General features: G+C 47.7%; 1 protein-coding gene across 9 annotated transcripts in view; it reads left to right on the forward strand.

Moving 5' to 3' along the window:
• LOC142575689 (uncharacterized) overlaps positions 1–18,787 on the forward strand; it is a 107,139-nt gene that overhangs the window by 20,450 nt on the left and 67,902 nt on the right. For 2 of the 9 annotated variants that reach the window (XR_012826697.1, XR_012826700.1), the window contains exon 4: positions 14,344–14,439. The exons of the other annotated variants lie outside the window; for them this stretch is intronic. The gene's annotated coding sequence lies outside the window, so the exon portion shown is untranslated. The remainder of the gene's footprint in view (positions 1–14,343; positions 14,440–18,787) is intronic. 9 annotated transcript variants of the gene reach the window in all.

The following is an 18,787-nucleotide window of genomic DNA, read 5'->3' on the forward strand; positions in this document are numbered from 1 at the left end:
CACGTCAGCCGGGCTCCCCTCTCCCCACGCGCTCTCGGACCCGCGACAGAAGAGACGGAGGCCGTACCCACCAACTATTCGGCCATATTGCAACATTACAGGCTCGAGCGTCGAGTGTACCCTCCAGCGCACCCTAAACTCGACAGAGAAGAAAGCCTGATCCTCAGACGCCTGCAAAGTAATACGTACACGCACGGAATGATAATGAATCGCCTCTACCCGACGCTCTACGGATACCTCTGCGCACTCTGCAACGTACCCGACACTCTGGCACACTTGTTCCTGGAATGCCCGTGGCAGGAAGGCAGCGAAATGCAACTAGAGACGCACGCAAAACGAGCAATAAAATCAAACGACCTATTCGAAACGTGGGAGGCCAAGCTAACCCTCGGGGACCTGGAAGACCAACGACAACTCGTCGCCAGGGCCAAGAGGGCAGTCGAAGCCAGAGGGTTCCTGGACTAAGGAGCCTTCCCACCTTAGGGTGATCCCCGTCCTCGCTCGGGACACTGTTTCGTACAATAAACGTTTCTTTCTCTCTTCTTGCTGAGCATCCAGGGCGGTGATCAGCTGGGTGATCTCAAAACTAAAGTTTCGAGATCACCCAGCTGATCACTCTCCTCGCATCCTCTTGGTCGACGCCCTTGTATGTTGATGTAACTGTGGTCGTTGGACCACGCACGAAGTCCCCTACGTGCTTTCCAGCATCGAGGTCAAATTCGATGCATATGTTCCGGCTGATGAGGTCTGGAAATCACAAAAATTTCTTTAATTGAAGAGGTTTTATTCACAAGGTTGCCAACAAGTTTTCCTAAAAGGAAATGGGAAGCGTAGCACGTGTTGCCACGTTTTTTTTTTCGGCGTTAAGGAGATTAAGTTAAAGGGGTCCTGAACCACCTCTCGGGCTTGACGGAAAAAAACGCACACCGCGGATAATATACGTTGCTGTGAATATCTCAGCAAAATCTTGCAGCCTTGCGGGGCGCTTGGAGATCGCAAGTGAAGCGCGAAGTCACCTCTTTCTCACACTTGATCCATTCAACAGAGGGCTGCTCCTCAGTCCACTGTGGGCACTTTATTTCGTAGTATAGCAGATTCTCATATGCCACTGCCATTGACCAATAGGTGATATCAATGGAGAAGTTTGTTTGGATCTGTGTGCTTCTTTCTACTGTCTATTTGTGCATTTGCCAACGCAGTTTAGTAAACAGGCTAAAGCAGCCGAAAATCTGCTTACGAATTTCCATAATTACGTGCCCCAGGAAGCCGACTATCTTCTGGTTACGCTCGACCCCGATCACCCGCGAAGAAATTGAACATTGCCCACCCTGCCTATCGATATGATAGCTGTCGGGTCTCGTTTTTTCGATTAATTTTGAACACTGAACTACCCTCGAACAACGCGAAACTTAAGGTCAGAGCGAACGCACTCTTTCCAGCGCGCGCTCACTCCTGGCTTCTTTGCATGCTTCACTTCGTATTGTGCTACCGACACCGCTTGAAAATGCCCAAGTTGGATGTAGCCACTATCCGTTGGTCAAACTGGCGCAAGCCAGACCGACGATACGTTCATTTGAGGGATCGCCAGCTGCTTGTGCGCAGGCGCGAGTAAGAGCGGACGCGAGAGAGAAAATCTGGGGGCTTTTGCTCCCTAAATATATGACTGTGCCTAGGCACTGCGGAGTAGGTTTTTATGCAGGTGTTTGTCCCTAGGCGTGCCGCTGTTGCGGATTGGGATCGTTGGTTTACGTTTGGAGGATGCTGCTGGCGTGGTAAAACAGGTGAAGCAGCGGGCACTCATGGCCGACTTGGCGACCGCTGTGTCGGACAGATTGTCTCGCACCTGCGGCGCTCGTGCAAACTCAATTGCGGCGGATCATAGCTTTCTCGCGCCTTACGGGAATGTGCCTTGTAAATAACAGCACAGATATTTCTGTGGAAGCAGTAGCGACCGTAGTTGAGCCCGGAACGCACATATTGAATATCTAGAAGGCAGAGCGCGTTAGCAACCGCGGTTGAACGCAAGTGGCTGAAAGGCCGCCGGTGACGATGACTGATTCAGCACCGGCTCCGCAGGCGTGAGAAAGTCTGTCCGGTGTACTTTCAGAGGCAAAGTTCTGTCTGGTGTTGCAGAAGACGCGGGGCGCGGTAGTGCTGAACTTAGCGTCACAAGTTTGCCGTTGGACGTAAGTATATTTACTCAATCGTGTTTTTAATAACTGAAACAACGTGTCATTATTTCACATTATTGGCGGCGCCTCCAGGACACCAAAGCGGCAACGGTGACACCAAAGCTAGAAGCCGGTCTGGTCCGCGGGTTGGGGCTCGCAGAGGCCTGCGCGTGCCAGGTGTGTATATAAGATCGGCTGCCCACTATCGCGAACAGCGAATTTTTTTATGCGAACTGAACCTGGCATGCTTGGGCCTCCGCGGCCCCAACCCACGGGCCGCTCTGCTTCCAGCTTTGATACCCCCGCTACCCCTTGGATGCCCTGAATATCCTGCGCCGCCTGCTTTATTATAACCTCAAGTGCTCTTCTGAGGCATCCATTTGCCGATTAAGTGTGCCATCCTGGAGGTTGTAAAAAATCCAATCTATCGTCGCGACGAAAAAAGCGACTCATGACTTATACAGCCCCAGTCATAACCTTGCCCCTTCAGACACAGCGATCACCAAATGGGGCGTCCGTGCCCACTGCATCACCGCGCGGGCAGCCAGCGGCGGAGCGTAAACAAACTCGACCGCACTCCGCAATGCCAGCATATCTAGGGGACAAACGCTTAACACGCGCTAAGAAACCTCCTCCGTAGTGCCTAGGCAGAGTCGTATATTCAAGGAGCAAAAGCCCCCAGATTTTCTGTCTCGCGCCCGCGCTTACTCGCGCCTGCGCACAAGCGACTGGCGATCCCTCAAATGAACGTCTCGTTCCAGACCGAAGCATGGAAGCGCGAATGTGCCCAAAAAGCAAACGTTGCCCATACGCACTACATTCGCATGCAGCTGCGGTTTGCTATGTAGCGTAGACGCCGCGGCTGCCGCGGGGTGCCGCGATGAGTCCGCTCGCTGAGTACAACCGCGTCATGGGTGTCAAATTCGAAAATAGTCGCGTCTACGTGAACGTCGAAAATTAAAATTTAACTGCGCGCCATGGTGACGTACAACAGGCGGAGCGCCGTGGGTACGCACCGCTCTTTTGTAGCCTTTGTTGTGGAAGTCATTGAAGAATGGAAGCAAGCACCGCGAAAATCTGGTTTCCAAATTGATAGCCAATAACATGTTTCTGCAGAACGCACCGAAGTAGTTATTGCGGCCAAGTATTGCTGAAATACTACGTTTTAACTTCAACTGCATTTCTCGCTTTCAATAAAAAGTGCTCCAGGGCTCGTTTGAGGTAGTCAAATGTAGTTCCTTGTTCTACATTTTACATCAAGGCTGTCAGTTCAACAAGAAGCACTTGAAACTATTATATTCCGAATTTCACTGTTTCCTTAAAGAACAACAACGTTCATATGGTTCAAATTAAGTGAGAATAGGATAACAGTAGGTGGTGATATGCTGGGAAATTTTGCAGGTGTGTTGGACATGTAATGCTTACAATTGAATTTTGCTAATCCGCCGTTTCCTGGCTGCTTAGAGACGTTCTTAAAGATATCCGTTAGAGGGAAGCCCATTGCGCTTGTTTGAAGCTTATCCCATTTCCAACAAACTGAGAGAATGGGGAGGGGGGGGGGGCAGGGGGTGCCGGCCCCCTCCCTCCCCACGAAATCAAGTGGCATACCCCCTTCTCCCCACCCACGCCACCACTCCTCCCACATTCCTAAAGCGCCGTCAGAATGTTGAGACTTGGCAGCTATTCATCGGTCAGCATTTTGCTGCCTTTTTCACTCCTTTTGGATGGCGGTAGTTATCGGCATCTCTTGGGATGTGAAAGCCAGTTTTCTCATAAATTCGGCGTCCGCGCGATTAACTGGAGATGCGTTCAGATGTCACCATCTACTTAACTGTCTCGCTCTATGCGCGTGACAGTTGGATAGAAACCGTCATAATAATAATGTCGTTTTTGTCACGAATGGTGCACGTTATTCATTTTTGTACTAGTATATGTACCCTCCCTCATTTGCATAGAAAGTTACTTTGGGTTGCCCCCCCCCCCCTTATGCACAACATCTACAGGCTTGGAGTGACGCCTCTCACCGGCAAAAAATGACAAGAGCGAGTGGGGCTATACTAATCCAGGTACAACCTAATTAGGAAGGTCCACTAAGCTTCAACAAGACACTCCCTCTCGAGAACAGAAATTGGCCTCCCTGGCGCAGTATTTATTCGGCCGCCACCTGCCACATGGTTCCCTCAATTACCCAATGGCCCTCAGTCCCCAGCAGCTGCGGAGCAACTGACCAAGGCGGGGATCAGACCTGTAACGCAGCAGAGGGTGCTAAGAATTTTTGGACCCGGACAGGCCGCCAGTGGAAACTGACCCTTGCAACGTTTAACACCCAAGCCTTCTCGAGTGAGGCTAGCTTAGCAGGACTCTCTGAGGAATTATGAGACATTGTTTAGGATATTATCGGTCTTAGGGAGATTAAAAGAACTGGTGAGGCATATACATTGCTGAATAACGGACATGTCCTCTGCTTTAGAGGTCTTCTAGACAAGAAGCAGTACGGGGTAGGATTCCTAATCCATGAGGGCATAGCTGACAACATTGACGAATTCTACAGCATTAATGAGAGGGTAGGTGTAGTCGTAATGAAGCTTAATAAGAGGTGTCGAATAAAGGTAGTACAAGCATACGCTCTAACATCCAGTCACGATGAAGAGGAAGTAGATCAGTTTTATGAAGATGTTGTATTAGCGATGAGAAAAGTGTAAACTCAGTATACTATAGTAATGGGCAACTTCAATACAAAAGGGGGAAAACAGGCTGGGGAACAAGCAATAGGCAACTATGGCGTCGACTCTATATAGGAACACAAGAGGAGAGGTGCTGGTAGAATTCGCGAAAAGGAATAAGCTTCGAAAAATGAACACCTTTTTCAAGAAGCGTAGCAACAGAAAGTGGACCTGGAAAAGCCCTAATGGTGAAACAAGAAATGAAATTGATTTCATACTTTCTGCTGATCCCAGCATAGTACAGGATGTAGAAGTGATAGGTAGGGTAAAGTGCAGTGATCATAGGTCAGTAAGGCTAGGATTAACCTGAATTTGAAGAGAGAAAGAGGGAAATTGGCCAAGAAGAAACAGGTCAACCTTGAGGCAATAAGGGTAAAAGCAGACAAATTCAGACCGGTAATTACCAACAAATATGGAGCCTTAGGACAAAGAGATGATGACATAGAGCTGATGAATGAACCCGTAACTAGGTTGGTTTCAGAGGCAGCAATTGAAGTGAGAGGCAAGGCACCACGGCAACCAGTGGGCGAGCTCTCCCAAATAACAAGGGACATAATGAAGAAACGAAAAAAAATGAAAGTGTCCAACTCAAGAGATACGATAGAATTCGCAGAACTGTCAAAACTGATCAACATGGCGAAAATAAGTGATATTCGAAACTATAACATTGAGAAAGACTGAAGAAGCCGTAAAAAAATGAACGCAGCCTGAAATCAGTGAGAAAGAAACCCGGCATAGGACAAACAAAGATGTATGCACTGAAAGATAAGCAGGGTAATATCATCAGCAATCTCGAAGATATAGTAAAAGCAGCGGAAAAATTCTAAGCTGACCTGTATACAGTAACCAGAGGAGCCGGGATGCCTCACTTGGAAACAGTAATGACCAGGATCAAGAAACTCCTCCTATAACTAGCGATGAGGTCAAAAGGGCCCTGCAAGACATGAAACGATGAAGAGCGGTAGGAGAAGATGGAATAACAGTCGGTTTAATCAAAGATGAAGGAGACATAATGCCTGGAAAACTGGCGGCTCTTTATACGAAGTGTCTATCAACTGGAAGGGTTCCAGAAAACCGGAAGAATGCAGATATTATACTAATCCACAAAAAAAGGAGACCTTAAAGAATTGAAAAATTATAGGAGCATTAGGTTGCCCCCAGTATTATATAAAATATTAACCAAAATAATCTCCAATAGAATAAGGGCAGCACTGGATTTTGTCAACCAAGGGAACAGGCTGGCTTCAGGAAGGGATACATTACAATGGATCACATCCATGTCATCAATCAGGTTTTTGAGAAATCCGCAGAGTACAATAAGCCTCTCTATATGGCTTACATAGATTACGAAAATGCATTTGATTCAGTAGAGATACCTGGAGTCATAGTGGCACTACGTAATTGAGGAGTACAAAACACTTATGTAAAAAGCTTGGAAATATGCTACATGCGTGTGGTATTTGTTTGTTTGAACGAGGCGCGTGGGCGCCATCACTCCAGAAAAGAGGAGGAAGAACGAACTGGCCTCGCGCTGGGAATCTAACCGGTCAGCGCTGCAGCCGTTGTAAATTTAACCTGTAAATAGTTTCTCGTCTTACTGACTCGTCCTTCGCGTAAGAATATCTGCAGAGGTTCTACAGCTACCTTAATTCTACACAACAAAAGCAGGGAGATTCCTATAGAGAAAGAGGTCAGACAGGGAGACACAATTTCTCCAAAGCTATTCACTGCGTGATTACAAGAATTCAAGCTATTAAACTGGGAAGGCTTAGGAGTAAAGATCGACGGCGAATATATCAGCAACCTTCGGTTTGCCGATGACATTGTTCTATTCAACAACAATGCAGACGAGTTGCAACAAATGATTGGATACCTTAACAGAGAGAGTGTAAGAGTGGGGTTGAAATTTAATATGCAGAAGGTAAAGATTATGATAAATAGCCGGACAAAGGAACAAGAGATCAGGATCGCCAGTCGACCTCTAGAGACTGTGAAGGAGTATGTTTACCTAGGTCAATTAAACACAAGGAACACTGATCGTGAGAAGGAAATTCACAGAAGAATAAAAATGGGTTGGATCGCATACGGCAGATACGTGAGCTCCTGACTGGGAGCCTACCGTCATCATTGAAAAGTAAGGTGTGCGATCAACGCATTTTGCCAGTGCGGACATGTGGGGCAGAGACTTGGAGACTGACAAAGAGGTTTGAGAGAAAGTTAAGGACCGCACAAAGAGCGATGGAACGAAGATTTCTAGGCATAACTTTAAGAGACCGAAAGAGAACGGTTTGGATCAGAGAGCAAACGGGTATAGACGATATTCTAATTGACATCAAGAGGAAAAAATGGAGCTGGGCAGGTCATGTAATGCGCCGGTTAGATAACCGTTCTACCATTGGGGTTATAGAATGGGTACCAAGAGAAGGAAAACGCAATCGAGGACGACAAAAGACTAAATGGAGCGATGAAATTAGGAAATTTGCGGGCGCTAGTTGGAATCGCTTGGCGCAGGACAGGGGTAATTGGAAATCCCAGGGAGGGGCCTTCGTCCTGCAGTGGACATGAAACATGATGATGGTGATGATGATGATGATGGTGATAAAAGTGGTGCCCCCCCCCCCCCTCCCGAAAAAATATATCCTGGGTACGTGCCTGACCGAGACAAAAGGTTTTGCTACTGAATAGAGTTTGGTTGCCCATACGTAGAGTGCACCACATAGTAGTCACTTCTTCATGAAACAAAACATGTGCCTTCAGCAAACTGACAAATTATTTACTAATAAAAATCAGCGCCCTCGGCTGCTTTTCTTTCTTTTCTCAGTCTTCATCTGCAGTTGAAATGCAAAAAAAAAGGCTATTCGAAGCAGCTTTTGCTTAAACACAGAAGTGAGTGTTATTTACACTGGTTATTTACCCAGTCTTCAAGCATGTGTGGACTCAAATGTACGTCGCGCAGTTCGAATTCAGCCACCAAAAGAGATGAAGGTGAAGCTGAAAATACAACATTGCAGTCTAGTCGCGTTCTATTTGCAAGCAATGGTGCAGATAACATTTATAGTGTAAATATGAGCGTTGCCAATAATTATAGATACTAGTACTTCGGCGGGTTCTGCAGAAACGGAGTTATTGGCAATCAATTTAGAAACTAGATTTCCCTATTAACAAGCTTTGTAGAAGGTTTCTCCTGTATCTTCGGTGGACTGAATATGAAGCGTCGTTTATATTTGAATGAAATTAGGGGCAAGAGTTGACGAAGGTGTAGTAAAAGTTTGAAGCGTGCATGTGTAATTATTACAGCCTCAGCAGTAAGTATACGTATGCAAGGGCTGTGGAGCGGTCGTGGTTTGACTCATCGCCTGACTGCAATGCACACAAGACCGGTTGGTACCGGATTGCCTATCTTATAAGCCACGCTCGCTTCTATATAGGCGCTGTTGGTGACGTGTGCATTTAGGTGTGCAGAATGTCGAACGCTTCGTAGGAACCGGTGAGCACATCTGCGTGTCTCTCTCAGGTAACGCGCGACGTCCAAGGAAATAGCGTGAATGAGCAGGCAGCAGGGCCGTAATGGAAAAAAGAGAGCTACCTGGCCACTTTAAGTCTTGGTGCGATGTCGTAAGCTCACAAAACAATTTCTTTTTCGCTCCAGTGGTCATAAATTTGCACCTTGTATAACATTCGGTTTTATATTATGTTAGGCTCCACAACAAACGTCAAAACAGTGACCACATTTTTTAATTTTGTGCAGCACTTCTGCGGGACATGCACATTCTATGCCAGCAAAAAATTTCTAAATTCTGAAAAGCACTTACTATCCGCATATGATTGTCGAGTGTCTCCTGCAATCAGCTCAACACCTCGCGCCATTTCCTGTAGCGCGTTTGTTCTATTGACGCGGGCCCAAATTGTGTTGGGCTCTTGGAAGTTAATTCCCACCTGTAGAAAGAAGTTTTCTTTTAGCATTGTGGTGTCTTACTACAAGATGTCATAAGTAAATGCCCATCATAGCAATATCTTAACATACGTGAGCATAGTAAGTAATATAATGAAATAGCAAAAAACTAAGGCTAAGTGATTTATGAAGTACTTTTGGTGTCCGCGGAAGCTGAGGCTCACGAGAATTGCAGGAACACTGAAAATAACCGCGAAGATGTGTGCAAGTAGCGCATACGTGTTGGCACTGCCACTGTAGCTACAGACCGGCGCTACGTAATGAAGATGCGGTGGCGCTGCCATAGGGAGCGACCATCACGCGGTATAGGCACGTGCTCCGCCCCCGAGCGGGCGCACCTACACCTCGATTACCGCCGGGTTTCCGCAGGTCCGTGTGCGATTCACTGTTCTACAACAAAGGAAACGCAGTACGACAACAAACTGCGTTGCGGTAGATTGCGCCGAAAGTGACAAGAGGCTGGAGTTTGTGTTTTCACAAGTTGCGTGCTCGTGAAAGTATAGTCGCAAGCAACGGGATTCTGCGGTGAAAGGTGAAAGTACGATTCCGTTACCAGCTCGTTGAACATGCGCCAAACGTGTCGTTTCGTGAAAGTCACGCTTCTATGTTATTGGCGTGAATTAGCCAAGAAGTTGCTTAGGATCATTAACAGACTGTCGTTATTTCTTATGCCCGTTTCATATGGTGAGAACTTGAGTGCGTTTTCGCACTTGCTAATCCGCAGTTGCGCAAATATACGCCGTCGCATCCTTCGTGCACGCGATTTTTGGATGTTCGAAGTGCTGAACTTCGAAGTGCGGCATAACACAGATGCGCAAAGGACTGGGGACTCATCACTACGTGGATTGTAAGCATGCCATTGCGACCTGCCTTCTTAATTTTTGTTTTGAAAAAGTAACGCACTCAAACACAAACAGCTGCCACGAAAGCAGTTTCTGAGTTGTTTTACTTTGTTTTCGCCGAACCAAACTGACGCCAAGAATCCTCCGTTCGGCATTCACACATGCGAAAGTCGCAGATGCCGCGCTCGGTGCATGTACGCGAAGTTTGCATTTGCGGAAAGCGTACCTGCGAAAAACGCAGTTTGAAATCGCACCATGTCAAACAGGCTTTACCCTACCGTGGGAAAGCTCGATTAGGATAACCCTTACACCTAGGCGAAGCGAGTAGATAGATGCACCTGACGGGCACACGTCATATTAGCAGTGTAGATATTCAACAAATACACATAACGAGGCTGCATAGTCATTGCAGTGTGAATATTGTGACCACACCCAAAAGTTTCACATGCGCGAAATGAAATGTGCAGAGTTGGCCATTCACGGAAGCATGGATGAACTCGATTTCGGCAATGCTTTACTCGTCGGAGCAGGTCACACGTCGTATGACCTTGCGTCTGACTTGACGGCCCGACAGCCACCCAAACGATTTCTAAAACACCGTGACGAAATGCGGCCTAGGCGCTGACGGCCCGTATATCGCTGCACGATGGCTGAAGAGATTGGACGGTCGAGGCCGAAAACACCGACGACGTGTAAGCCTCTACACCGCCAGCGTCAACGTAGGGTAGTTATCCCTCGCCGTTCCCATCGCCCAGCGGGGGCATCGCATCTATTGCTGCGTAGGGCGAGTAAAAGTAGGCTACAGTTATGTCTGCGGGCCTGTAGCGTAAAGCAGGAGCCAGTACCACACCACTGGCGTGATGCGAGAAACGATCCGACGGCATTTCGTTTACCAGTAACCGAAGCGCCTGGCCATAAGGTATGTTTGGAGTGTCTGCCAAAGTGTCTTGAGAGCCTTTGTGAAAATTTCAAAGTCCATGATTCGACTTATTTACGCGATTCATGACATAAGCAGCACACGAGCGGGCGTCTGGGGTGATGTGAAGGCCCATGTGTTCGTGTCGAGTATGGAGGCAGCCCACATATTTAATGCGTTGATACATGTTATATCGTGCATATCACTCAGTACGACAGGAATGGATACATTACTCATCCTCTGCGTTTATTCCATCCTCATTTTCCTGCCCCTTGGGCGGCTCCAAGCGCGCGCCTTCTCATGGCGCTGCGGTAGGCAGCGACGCCTTATATGACATATCCCCTCGTGATTAAAAAAAAAAAAAATTGTCCGGTATTTCTTGATGTAGTCATGCAGCTTCTTTGGTGTCTTGTTGCGGGCGCTTCTTCTCACGCGCTCTTCGCATCTTGGCATATTACTTGAAGCTTGTTGTGTGCGCCCTGCAGCAGGTGGTTCAGGATTCAGGTGTGCATTATCTGCGCTTGATGTGCCAGGTTGTGACGAATGGCTTACAGCCGCACTAGTTGAGTGATCGGATGCCGGTGACCAGTTCATGACAGCAGTGTTACCTGATTTCATTCTGCTGATAGCTTCAGGGTGAACGGCCGCAAATTTGGAAGCATTCCACACATCATCATAAAAACTTTATTGTAAGACTGAGGAGTTTGGAGCACGCATGCTCCTGGGCCCCCGCACGACCCCACTGCACTCAAGCGTTTATGTTGCTTCGCTCCATAACGCTGGCAGCCCGATCAGTAGCCATGGTCTGCATGGCCGGGTCTCTAGAGCGCAGCAGTGTCTCCCAGCCCTCCCAGGTCTTCAGGTGCTCGAGGCCCCGCGGGGGAGGATCTGCCGGGCAATGAGAAAGGAGGTAGAGAGCAGAAGCGCGAGGTTCGGGACAGAGACTACAGGCTGATGTGAGGAAAATTGGGTGATAATGAGAAAGAGTCAGAGGAGATGGGAGAGTGTGAGTTTGTAATCGGCGCCAAAGAGTTGCTTGTCGATTGCTAAGGGATTTGTGCGGTGCGGGGTACAGCTGACGCGCCGCCTTGGAGGCATTCGTCAGCTCGTTGAAAGTGTGCGCGCGCTCCTTCGTGAATCCCGGATCGGAGGACGCAAGAGCCCGGTTTAAAGACGAGACGTTCATTTGAGGAATCGCCAGTCCACGGGATTGGCAGTCGTTTCAGCGAGTGCGAGAGAGAAAGTCTGGGGGCGTTTGCGCCTGAAATTTCTCCCTTTGCCTAGGTACCACGGAGGAGCAGTTTCTTTGGTCGTTTTGTCCCTAGGCGTGCCCTGGCGTGCCGGTATTTTGCCATGTGTCGGCTGGCGATCCTTGCGTCGTGTACAAGTTTTCCTCGTGCGTCTCCTTGGGTGTTGCTGGCGCAGTGCACTGGCACGAACGATTGTTGTCGTTTGGTCAGTGGTCTGATATGATATGATATGGCGTTGCCCTGTCACTACCAGCGTCACACGTATACTTCTGATCGCGATCGGTACCGATCCGGATCGAAATTCTCGACTGTGATTGGGTCTCCCGCTCATTTTGTCCAAAGGAGGCAATCGCGACCGCGAAATTCGATCAGAATCGGGCGTCATCGTGATGAGCAGTGAGCCGGAACACAAAATACACACACAGCGCACACTGTCAACAGTTTCATTGCGAAAGCATTGCAACCTTTCAAGATTAGAGCATGGCACTAGTCACTTGATAGATATAGCATATATTACATATATAGCAAAATATATAGCATCTTCACAGTTTGCCCTGTGTGTGCCTTTTCGTTCCTTGCTTGTGCCCCTGTCACACTGGTATCTTACCGTCCTCGCGAATGTTTCCATGCGTCGAACGCTTCGAGAGGGCTCAGTTGCGCGTTATTCAATTGCCATAATTTAAACTTTAAAATACTACTAACTTGTAGCGTGGGGTCTCTTTTTCATGTTTCTGTGTCTTCGTCCGCTTTCGCTGCTGCCTTAGTATGTCAAACGGCAAACTTCTGACTGCTGTTGCAGAAGTCTTGGCGGCACAAGTTGGCGTCTGGACGTAATATTTATTTTAAGTCCAGCACGCTTAGGCCTCCGCCACTCCAATCTACGGGCCATCCTGCTTCCAGCTTTGATCTCCCCACTACCCCTTGGGTGCCCTTGGGATCCTGCGCCGCATGCTTTATTGTAACCTCAGGACCTCTCCTGAGGCCTCCGGCTGCATGTGCCCTCCTGGAGCAGTGCTTGTAAAAAATCCAATCTGTCGTCGCGACTTAAAAAGCGACCCGCAACTTATACAACACCAGTCAGAACCTTGCCTGTCGAACCAAGTCATTCTCACCTAATTATTTAAATGATTAAGCGACTTCTGTAGGTGTCGGTCAATGTCATATTAAGCGACTGGCGAAGTTGTTCCCTTTACTGGACGGATCCTGCATCTCGGCATGCATTTTGTAGCTGTGTATTCGTATAGATGTAGGAGCTCGGTGGGAGATCCATCAGTGCAGGCAGCATGCGCTAACACCATGTGGCAGATACTGCTTGATGATTTCTAGTTTATCATACCCGCGCGCAGCTATCGTGTGCGCCACAGATAAGTTACTTGGCTCAGCCATAAGTTCCAGCTTTGCTCCGTCACCACGTAAGTGCTGGTTTCCCATGTCTGTCTGTCCACCCAGTTCTTTCAGCTGACAACGACCGCTGCCATCACTGATTTTCATTTTTCGTTGCCAGGATCGTGATCCCCACCTTCACATTGCATTAGTACAAATAATAAGAAAACTTTGACCACTATTGTCACCACTTTGATTAAAGTTCAGGTCCCTGCAATAATGTGCATTTCTCGGTTCAGCTACCCACAGCACTAGCTATTAAGCAGTTTTGTTCCATTGTATATCTATCATGAAAAACTAGCATCAGCATACATAATTACGGACACTATGATTCAATTATGCACTCAGCATCTCTGTAAACTTGCAACATTCACCCTCTCAAGCATAAAGCGCACTCTCAAGGGCCATCATAAAACAATATCCATACATTTCTTTTCTTGGGCGTTCTTCGAAAGTATATTTTTTTCACTAGAAGGTTGGTAACAATGAGCACCTCACCGTCATGGGCTACCAGTTTGGTGCAATGTCCCACTCATTATATAAATCTTATAGATGGATCGTCATTTGAAGAAAACCAATTCTTTAACAAATGGTCCATTCTGCATTATGGTTCTACCTACCTGTCTTCGTACCTCGCTTGTGTTCGGTTGGCTACTGGCACGGCTAGTAGCGGCTGCGATACTGACTTTTCTTGATGGCGCTAGCTATGCACCATATTTAGCAGTTTCCAGTGACCAAGAGCGCCAGAACACTCGCGGTGACACTTCTGCGCCGACCTTCCTTCCTGGAACGCTTGTGTGGCTCTCGCTTCCTTCCGCTGCACCTGGTCTCTCTTCGAAAGTGCTACCCAATTACGAAGGGCGCTACCGTGTCTTCGAACGCGTATACCCGTATACCCCTTGTATACCGTATACCCGTATACCCGTACCGTTACCGTACCCGTACCCGTATACCGTATACCCCGTACGCGTATACCCCTTGTAGCTGTAGACTCTTCTAGCGGTTTGGTGTTCTACGGACGCTGGTATCGGGTTTCAAGCCGTGAATGTCGGTTCCAATTGTCGGTGACAAATACACGCCTTAAATTCTGATTCTTTATTTTTCAGCTACCTGTGATGGAAAACGTCGTAGTTCTTCACCGACACTGTGCTCCCCGACAAGAGCAAATTGGAGATCTTCACCGTGCGGCGCTGCCCTTCGGGGTATGTGACTGTTTTCTGTTTATACAGATATACCTTTCTTTTTGTTCTGAGAAGCTATTAGCGTATCTGTCAACTATACAAAATTTTGCGTAAAGTTTGGGAATTTGAATTCGTTCTACGTCATATAAAGGCTGCGTTAATATAAGAAGAACGTTATCTGGCAGAGACACTAAAGACTGCTTACATGTGGAAATGCGAAATCATTTGCCGTTCGTAGAACCTAGGAATGTCATGAACGCGCACTTTCCACGCATGAACACACTCATGAGAGCACGCACTATAGGCGCACCTTGAGTCAGCCAGAACCGTGGAGACGCCGTGGCGTCGGCAAAGGGTGCTCATCTCGCATCGCGGAGGCCAAGGGTTAGTTCCCATCCAGACCTAAATGTACCACATTTCCTTTTCTAAGCCATTAATTTACTTTGTTTACACAAACCCCCTGAGAAATTTGATGTCAATTCGAGCATTCTTGACGTGTTTTTACTCTTTGCGCCGCGAGGCAATTTTGGTATCATCTTTCGGTCACGCTGACGCCGACGCATCTTCGTGTAAAGGGGCATACGATGCACTAGCGTTAAGATATTTTTGCGGCAAATTTCCTCTGGTAGGTCTTTCAAGACATTCTTGAAATTTTGTCAATGTGAAATTACACTAGAGCGATTCTTGCTCTGAGCACGCTTATTCAGACAAATTCCTGCTGCATGCGCAACTGGCAGTAGGAATGCCGCTGAAAAAAAATTGTTAACGAAAAGAACTATAACCGTGGTTTGACCGTTCTCTTTTTGTTGCGATAACAATTATATGGACACTCTAAGCGCATTTCTGCCGTCGTCGTCACCTTGATGTTCCGCATAAATTCCAAACACGATAGCATCTTCGACGAGCGCCGTACGATGTACGCGCGAGTGAAAGTTCGCGAGGCTCAGCTGACGATCGCGGCTCAATTTGGCCCGCGCGACGGAGGACGGCGTGGCGGAATCGCGCCGTCTTCTGTCGCGCGCGAGGCACAGTAGGAGGTGAGGGAGGCAGAGGGGGGCGTCCTACTCCGGTGGCTGCTGCTTACGACGCGGTCGCGCGGGTGCCGTATCTTGCAAGCGATCTGCGAAGTGGACAGAGTACACGGAGTGCCGGTAGCATCGTATGCGATGTCCTTTCGACTCTTCTTTGGCGTTGCAGCGAGAGACAGCACGAAGGTGAATTCTTAGAAAGACAGAAAGCTGAGCTATTTGGTAAGGATTAATTATGCAAAAAAGGTGAGGCGTGCAGACAGGACACGAGAGAGGTGAACAACACGAACGCCTTCTCTTCTCTTGTGTCCTGTCTGCACGCCTCACCTTTTTTGCACAATGAAGGTCAATTCGCTCGCTGCTGCTGTCACGCTTCTCTATTGCAGCGTTTTGATCGTAAGTTTCCGCGGTCGTTGAGCCAGATGTGCTCATGTTAACCTGTGCAAGCCTGAAACCGTGATTGTTAATTTAGTTAGTGAGCAAAGGCTTCCATGTTTATACGGGCGACAAAACCAATATCCTTACTTCGTATAGCTGTCTACTAATTTGCTATCGCAATCCATGCTTCTCTTTTTGGGCAGAACTGCGACATTTTTGTTTCCGTTAGCAATTTCTTTCGCCCTAGAGGCTATGTGACTGAAAATGTCACTGGTAACCTCAAAAGTGCCTGCTGCTTGTCAGCCGCTGCTCTTCCAAGTTTTCTGCTGCTTGTGTACTGCGTACAAGGGTAAATTATTGGTAATAAAGTGAGCACGTGTCCCACAATTGCCTGAGGTCTGGGGAAAGTGGAAAAACTTACAGTACACCATCCTTAATAAATGTTGGGGACCTTATCGAAAAAAAAATGTCGCCTCACATGAGCAGTGGCCCTCATATTATTGAGAACGACAGCATCTTACGCCAATAAAAACTCATACATCCAAACGATGGTGAAACGCAGTTACAGAAGACGCCGTTTTATAGCGGTAATGCCACTGGCTACACCTCAGAAACGGCAGTTACTGGTATATATATATATATATAATCGTTTTAAACGCACAGATTCACCAACCGAACTTCTTCCTCGCGCAGGCCTCGCTACCCTAGAAATTCGAGCTAAGGTTCAACGATTGAGGTTCTATACTTGGTATTACACAGCACGCTGAAGTTGGATCCCGCCACTTTTCTAAAGTACAAGCTTACTAGACCGACTCGTCATAAACACGCTTTCACGCTAGAGGAATATCGTTGTAACAACAATACTTTTTTCTTTCCATTTTTTCCGCGAGCTGTGCGAGAGTGGAACTGCTTAAACCATGCTATTACTGCCCAGCCCACAATAGAAACATTTACCAATCATCTAGAGGAAGCTAGTTAGTTAATTAAATGGGGTTTAATGGCGTAAAAGCAGCTAAGGCTATGCTGCGCCAAACACGAGGTGTTTTAAAATCCAGTTTGTGAAGGAAAAGGCTGAGTTAGTAATCTATATTTTATGTAAAAATCCAGTATCGTGTAGAAATTTACGGACGTCACATAATGGGACTAGCGGATCATCACCTAAAATCAGAGCAGGGTGTAAAGGTATGTGTAGTTGATATAATTTGTGCAAAAGTGTTCGTCTGTGTGTTTCAATCTGCGTACATGTGAGTAATATGTGCATAACTGTTAGTGGCTGTTGACATTTCTCGCATGTTGGTGTGTCTTCTTTCGTAAGTAAGTAATTGTGTGTGAGGTGTGTGTGCCCAATGCGTAGCCGGCATAAAACTACTTCGATGAACCGCTCTTGATGATAACACGACTTCCACTCGCCAACTATGGGTTTCGTGAGATGTAGCTTGTTGTCAGCACAACGGTCCCATTCGCGTTGCCATTTTACCGTGAAGGCTTTTCTAATTACACGGATGCTATCATTATATGAGAGTGTCGTGTTTGTAATATCTTTGTGCACTGCCATCAATGCACATCTATCAGCTGCTTCGTTACCTGGTATCCCAACATGGCTTGGGACCCAGCAGAAACGAATTGACCTCCCGTATTCGTTAAGCACCAACATGTTTAAAATGTCTCCTATCAGGGGTTCACACTCAGATTTCAGATGTAGAGCCTTCAGTGTACTTAGGGAATCAGTGTATATGACTGTGTTTTTGTGCTTGCCAGTGATAATCTTTTTAACTGCAACCCATACAGCATAAACTTCAGCAGTGAAAACAGAAGCATGTATTGGTAGACGGACACTTGTTTCCCAATTTTCTGTTACGGCCCCTACACCCACGTGTTCTTTTGTTTTGGAGCCATCCGTGTAGATTTCCATCTGATTTTGATACTTGTCTTGAAGAGCACGGAATTCTTGCATGATGTGTTCGTGTGGAGTGTTTCTTTTCTTTAAATGTGTTAATGTCCAGTCGCACAACTGCGTGAAATCGTACCATGGGGCCAACCGTTGTGGTTTCTAGGCGACCTGGAGGACTTCGTGGGGGATGCCATAATCCTGACAGTATTTCTCATACCGCAGGAGAAGTGGCCTAATCATGTTCGGTTTATTTGTGTAGTGTAAGCGTGAGTTGCACTGTGTGAGGATGTTGTAGCATATGTGTTGCGGTGATGACTGACTTCAGAGTAGGTAAGAGAATGTTAATAATGCTCTGCGCTGCTGTAATGAGGGTTCATTACACTCAACATATAAACTTTGAATGGGTGACTTTAAACTTTGAATGGGGCCATCTATTCTGTGGAAGTGGCGAACAGGTTCACCCCTCTATACCAAGAGGATGTGGACTTGGTTGAGCTTGACCGCGACGACATCGACGGCGTGATCCGCCCCATGGTGGCCAAGCACAAGAAGTCGGATAGACGCTCTGCCCCTAAAGCTGCAGCAGACGCCCCCTCAAGGCGAAAAAGAGACCAGCCGGACGAAGAGTACTCTGGAGCCCAGCGGCAGGCCCAAGACCAGTCCAAGACCCGGGCTCAGCGCAAACACGACGGGCGCGAGGCTCTGAAACGGATCGCCCACAAGATAAGAAATGACCGTGCATCCCCCCGTGACGTGGCCTTGACTGTTCTGACAAGTCAGATCTCCCGGCCAGTCAGAGAGCTACTTGAGGCGATGCACCCTTGGCTTCGCTCCCCCGACTTGACTGATGCCAACGGGCTGTGGTGCTGGTTAGCGGCTTGTTACCTGAACTGTGTCAGCCCGACAGTAACTATCACCGGCCTCCTGCGACGCATGGGGGCGACGGCAGGGCTGTTCTCTTCCGGGTCCTCAGACTGGGTCCGTGACCTCACCAGAGATGGTGATGTGGAACACAACCCTGGCCCTGTCGGTTTCCCCCGACCCATGGACGAAATCAAGAAAATGTTGCCAT

This window comes from Dermacentor variabilis, chromosome 3 (assembly GCF_050947875.1).
Source record: "Dermacentor variabilis isolate Ectoservices chromosome 3, ASM5094787v1, whole genome shotgun sequence".
NCBI lineage: Eukaryota > Metazoa > Arthropoda > Arachnida > Ixodida > Ixodidae > Dermacentor > Dermacentor variabilis.